Here is a 6,214-nt window from a genome sequence, read left to right on the forward strand (position 1 = left end):
ACAGTGGCCAAGGTAATTCTCTTTTTGCTTTCTTCCCCCTGTGGGGTCTGAACTGTATCTGGTATCTTAAGTAGGAGTGTTACTCCTGGAAGAAACGTTACAGACACTCTTCAGCTGATCTGACAGCCTCCCGGATCTTGACTTTCCCAAATGCTAGTTAACTTATCCCTCATCTTGTGGGACTTTCCTCTCCCAGCTCTGTTATTTTACTGCCCTCTTTGCACCAGAGTCTTACTTCCAGACCTGACCTTCTGCAGGAAGAGATGAGCTGGCCTGAAGCAGTGGCCAGGGGGTGGAAGAAATGCCAGTTTGATTAAGCTATTACCAATCAAGGACTGGTAACGATTGTGACCATTGTAGAGAATGAACAAGGCAAATGTTAGTGAAGCAGCCAGAGCTTCTGTGTGTAGGCATAGGAAGCATTGTGCTGAAGACAAGCCGGGGGGAGATGGAGAGAGTGGGTTGGATACCTTGTAAGAGATAAGCCAGAAAGTCCAAAGTAAACTGTCCTGCGGCCCCAGCATTTCTGTTCTCTCCTTCCTGTTCCCTTCCCAAGTATCCAATTATCTTTTTTCCTTTATTTACCTACCTTTTCTGTTCTTCCTTTCACCCACACATTCAAAACACCAAATTGGACCTCTCATTTTGGTTTTTCCCAAAAGACACAAAAAACCTTGATGAATTGAGAACATAAGAATGTATTATTTCAATATTTAAAAGGAGCTATAATTTTCTAGTGACCTATTGAGACAGATTGAAACCCTCTATAATTTAGAGGGTGGTCTTTGAGAACTGTGGCTGAAAAAATTTCATCATTCTGCTGCCAACCTGTGGAATTTTAGTAGAGTACCAACATTTACATAGTGTTTTTTAAGGTTGACAAAGCACTTGGCACACATTCTCATTCTGATTTTCACAAGAGATCAGACATACAGGTGGTATTTTCTCCCTTTTGTAGGTAATGAGAAATTAAGCAGTTTTCCCAGACTCATGTAGCTTGTACCAGAGGGAAAATTTGAATACTGGTTTAAACTTGCTGTCAAATTCACTACAAGTACAAGCACATTGCCTCGATGTGTAGCACTAGAAAGTATTGGGTCCATTGAGACCATTTAGTCTCTGATGTTCTGGGTCTGATAGGGTAGTGAGGGATTCTGTAAGCAGTGTTTGGCAGTTTTTCACTGTGAAGTTTTTCTCAAAGGTTAGAGATTGTCCACCCAAACTTTCCTAATTTCCCATCGTAGCTCTCATCTAACCCTTCTTTGAAATCTTTACATATATGCGAGTCTGTTTATTTCCTCCGGCTGTACTACATCTTGTGATTAATGGAATGTCAGCTGATTATTTTGACTGTGATGAGAACTGTGTCCCTCAGCTGTTTTCCTTCTCTCTTCTCTGATGGAATGAGGGAATGACTATGTTGTCCACCATCCCAAGCCTTATAGGGGACAGGCAGCAAGATGAGTTGGCCTGAAGTGGTGGCCAGGGAAAGGAGGAAATGCATTGATTTACCATAGAACTCTGTGGCCAAAAGGAAGACCATGTATTTAGATGCCTTTAGAAGTTTCTCATAGCAAGACCATGAAAGCTAAATCCATGATTTTAGCATGGACTTTTAGACTTTAATCATATGGGATCATAGATTTAGAACTGGAAAAAATGGTGGTAGGTCATCTTCTACATTCCATTTTACAAATGAAGGAACTGAGGCTCAGATACAAGTAGTAACCAGAAAAATTAGGATCAAACCCAGGTCTCTCCGCTTTAAATCCAGTACTTTTTTTTTTTTTTTTTTTTGGCTTTATAAAGCATCCAACCTTTTTTTATTATTATATGTTTTATTTACAAAACATGCATAAGTAATTTTTTCAACATTGACCCTTGTATAACCTGTTCCAAATTTTCTTCTTCCCCCCACCCCCTCCCCTAGATGGCAGGTAGTCCAATACATGTTAAATGTGTTATATATGTGAATATGTGAAACCCAATATATGTATACATATTTATACAGTTATCTTGTTGCACAAGAAAAATCAGATCTAGAAAGAAAAAAAAACCTGAGAAGGAAAACAAAAATTCAAGCAAACAATAATAGAAAGAGTAAAAATGCTATGTTGTGGTCCACACTCAGTTCCCATAATCCTCTCTCTGGGTGTAAATGGCTCTCTTCATTATTGGACAATTGGAACTGTTTTGAATCAATTCATTGTTGAAGAGAGTCACATCCATCAGAATTAAGACTATAGGATAGTCTTGTTTCCTTGTACAATGATCTCTTGGTCCTGCTCATTTCACTCAGCATCAGTTCATATAAGTCTCTCCAGGCCTTTCTGAAATCATCCTGCTGGTTATTTCTTACAGAACAATAATATTCCATAACATTCATATACCATAATTATTCAGCCATTCTCCACTTGATGAGCATCCACTCAGTTTCCAGTTCCTTGCCACCACAAAAAGAGCTGCTACAGACATTTTTGTACATGTGGGTCCCTTTCCCTCCTTTAAGATTTCTTTGGGATATAAGCCCAGTAGGAACATTTCTGGGTCAAAGGGTATGCACAGTGTGATAACTTTTTGAGCATTGTTCCAAATTGCTCTCCAGAATGGTAAATCTAGTATTCTTAAAGTTGTAATTCCTGTCCATCTTGACACTTCTTTGAGAACATCTAGGTTGAAGTCACTTTATCTGTGACTTTTTTTTTTGGTAAGGCAGTTGGGGTTGGATAAGATCACTCAGCTAATAAGTGTCTGAGGCTGGATTTGACCTCAGTCCACCAGCCAGCTGCTTCCATCTGTGACTTTAATAAAGGAAAAAGGTAACCCTATTTTGACTTTAAGCTCTTAAGATATTTTTGCCTTGGGTCTGGATTCCAATATCAAGTGAGAGATGTTTAACCTCCCCAAATCTGCAAAGCTTTTCATTTTCATTCATGACTTCCTCCATCAGCAGATTAAGGGTTTTATACACTTGGGATCTGTTTTCCTCATCCTCTCCCCTTAGAGAAGTTATAGCTTCTGGAGGTCTCAGCTCACAGGTCTCTTTACCAGTGCTGAAGAAGATGTCTTAGCACACTAGATCTTACAGCATTAAGAGTTCCAGGGCAGAAAAGAGTACTTTAGGTCAGGTTCTTAAAAGGATCTTTGAAAACAGCTGCACAAAATCCCTGAAGCTAGGAACAATGCATGCTCCACCCTGAAAAAAGAGCCTTACTTTAACAAAGAATTAAAAGCCAACCTCCCTCCAACAAAACAAAACAAACCCTAAAGAGTTAAAAGCCAGTAACAGGCTAGGAAAATGAGCAGAGAACAGAAAAAGATTCTGACTATAGAAAGTTACTGTAGTGACAAGATCAAAACACCTACTCAGAAGTAGATAACAAAGCCAAAATTCCTACAGCCAAAGCCTCCAAGAAAATAAGAATTGGTCTTAGGCCATGAAAGAGCTCAAAAGGGATTTTGAAAAGTAAGAGGGATAGTGAAAAATTAGGAAGAGAATTGAGAATGATGCAAAAGGAAAGGAGGTGCAAAAGCTCACTGAGGAAAAGAATTCCTTAAAAACTAGAATTGAGCAAATAGAAGCTAATGACTTTATAAGAGATCAATATACAATAAAGCCAAAAAGAAAGAAAGAAAAAAAAAATAGGAGAAAATTATGAAATATCTCATTGGAAAAACAACTGATTTTGAAAAATAGATCCAGGAGAGAGAATTTAAAAATTATCGGTCTACCTAAAAGTCATGACCAAAAAGAGCCTAGACATTGTCTTTCAAGAAATTACCAATGAAAACTATCTTGATATTCTAGAACCAGAGGGTAAAATAGAAATGAGAAGATGTCCAGTCCAGCGGGACTCAGTTATTCGGGGGATCGAGGGGGACCCATCCTGAAAGAGAAACGGGCAAGAAAGAGGAGGGAGACCGAGCAAATTTTGTCACGGCTCAACTTTATTCATGCAAAGGGTCTTGCTATACTGCTACGTGAGACCATTATCTCTGTGTCAAAATTCACATGGTCCTTGTAGTTAATGTTCTTCCTAGGACCCCTCGGGTCATTGTGCTCTGTGGTTAATGTTCTTCCTGGGACCCCTCGAATCATTGTGCTCTAAAAGCATTCTTCTTCAAACAGGTGTGTTTAACTAAGAGTGCAGTTGCCTTTGGGGAGGGGAGAAGGCCACCTGAACAAAGATTGTTAAAGGAGGGGGTGTTGGTTCCTGACAAGAAGAATCCACTGATCATCTCCTGAAAGAGATTCCAAGATGAAAACTCCCAGGAATATTATAACCCCCCCCCAAAAAAAAATAAGTAAGAGGGAGCACAGAGCCTCTCCTGAGAGGTTTTTCTGCAAACTGACTCTTAGAATCTTTGTTGTTGCTATTCAGTGATTTCAGTCTTGTCTTACTCTTTGTGACCCCAATTGGATTTTTTTTTGCAAAGATTTTGGGGTGGTGTATCATTTCCCTCTCTACCTCATTTTACAGATGAGGAACTGAGGCAGAGTTAAGTGACTTGCCCAGAGTCACACAGCTAGTATGTGTCCGAGGCCAGTTTTGATCTTATAAAAAGGAGTCTTCTTGTTTCCAGACCTGCTTCTCTAGCTTCTGTACTACCTAGCTATCTTAAAATTTTTATTTATATTTGTTCAAAACTCAGCTCATATATTACTTCTTACAAGAAGCCTTTACTGATTTCCCTTGTTGTTCCCTCCATCAAATTATTGGGTCTATATTTGCCTATTTCCATGTTGTTTTTCTTTCAGTATACTATAAGCAGTTTATGTGAACAGATGTTTTCTTTTTGCATTTTTTATCATTTATCAGTTTCTCGTGCATAGGAGACATAGTTGGATGGTCAGTAGATAGAGTGCTGGGATTGGAAAACCTGAATTCAAATTCAGCTTCAGACACTTACTAGTTGCTCAACTCTGGGCAAGCCACTTAACCTTGGTTTCCTCATCTGTAAAATGAGGATGTTGAGGTTGAAAAGGGAGACCCCCAAAAGTCCCAGACCGGTGTCCTGAGGTGCCTCAGAAGAATTTGCAGGCTTGCGCCCATCTCCTAGTCAAGGGGAAAAGTTTATTGAAAGTAATGTTCCATGTATACTTATTTTGTATTAATTTATACTTTAATATATTTAACATGTATTGGTCATCCGATCATCTTGGGGAGAGGGTGGGGGGAAGTAGGGGGAACAAAAGGTTTGACAATTGTCAATGCTGTAAAATTATCCATGCATATAACTTGTAAATAAAAAGCTATTAAAATTTAAGAAAAATAAAATGAAATAAAAGATTAAAAAAAAAAAGTAATGTACCATTACCAAGTGGACTGAATTGTAAGGAAATCCAACAAACTGAAGTAAAGAGATAGCTTAGGCAGCTTTCAGTCATAGATATGTTAATTCTATGGCTCCAGGGCTAGGGAGTCTACCATTGACATGTTAATTCTACAGCCCAAGGGTGGATTGAGGTCTTATTCACCTATTGTCTTAGGAGTTTGATCTGTGGGAGTTCCCTGAGGCCAGAAGCTATCTGACTGAGGAGTGGTCAGAATCAGACAGGTAGTTTCCTGAGGCAGATTCCAAAGCCAGAAGACCCAGGACCACTGACCCATTAGAACAGAAGCCTCCCCAAGGTCAGGGGACCACAGAATCACATTACATCAAGAATACTAACACCACTTACCACCCAGGACTATTTTGAAAATTAAATGAAATAAAAATTTTAAGCCATTTAGTGCACAGTGTCTGGCATATAGTACTTAATAAGTGCTTGTTCCCTTCTCTTCCCTCTCTTTCTCCTTGTCAGATTGGATTGGGAGGTATATGATGTGCATGCTATACATTGTGCTATAGCAGATAGAAAGCTGGCTTCATAATATAACTGGGTCCCAAATCTGACTTTTAATCTCCTAAAACCTGGCTTCTGACCTTATCATCCCACTGAAAACTGCTTTCTCCAAAGTTACTAGTGATCTAATTGTTAAATCTGATGACCCTTTTTCTAATGTCTCTCCTGAGCTAGTTCTTCTTGCCCTCTTCAGTCTTTGAAAATGTTGACCTACTATGCTCATCTAGATAGTCTTTCTGCCTAGGTTATCCAAACTAATAGTGTCCACTCTTCTCCTCTGATTATTCCTCTTCTACCTCCTTTGCTGAATTCTCTTCGAGATGATGTTTTCTAATAGGAGAAACCGTCAGGGTTTGGTCCTGAGAC

The sequence above is a fragment of the Sarcophilus harrisii genome, chromosome 4, assembly GCF_902635505.1.
Source record: "Sarcophilus harrisii chromosome 4, mSarHar1.11, whole genome shotgun sequence".
Classification (NCBI taxonomy): domain Eukaryota; kingdom Metazoa; phylum Chordata; class Mammalia; order Dasyuromorphia; family Dasyuridae; genus Sarcophilus; species Sarcophilus harrisii.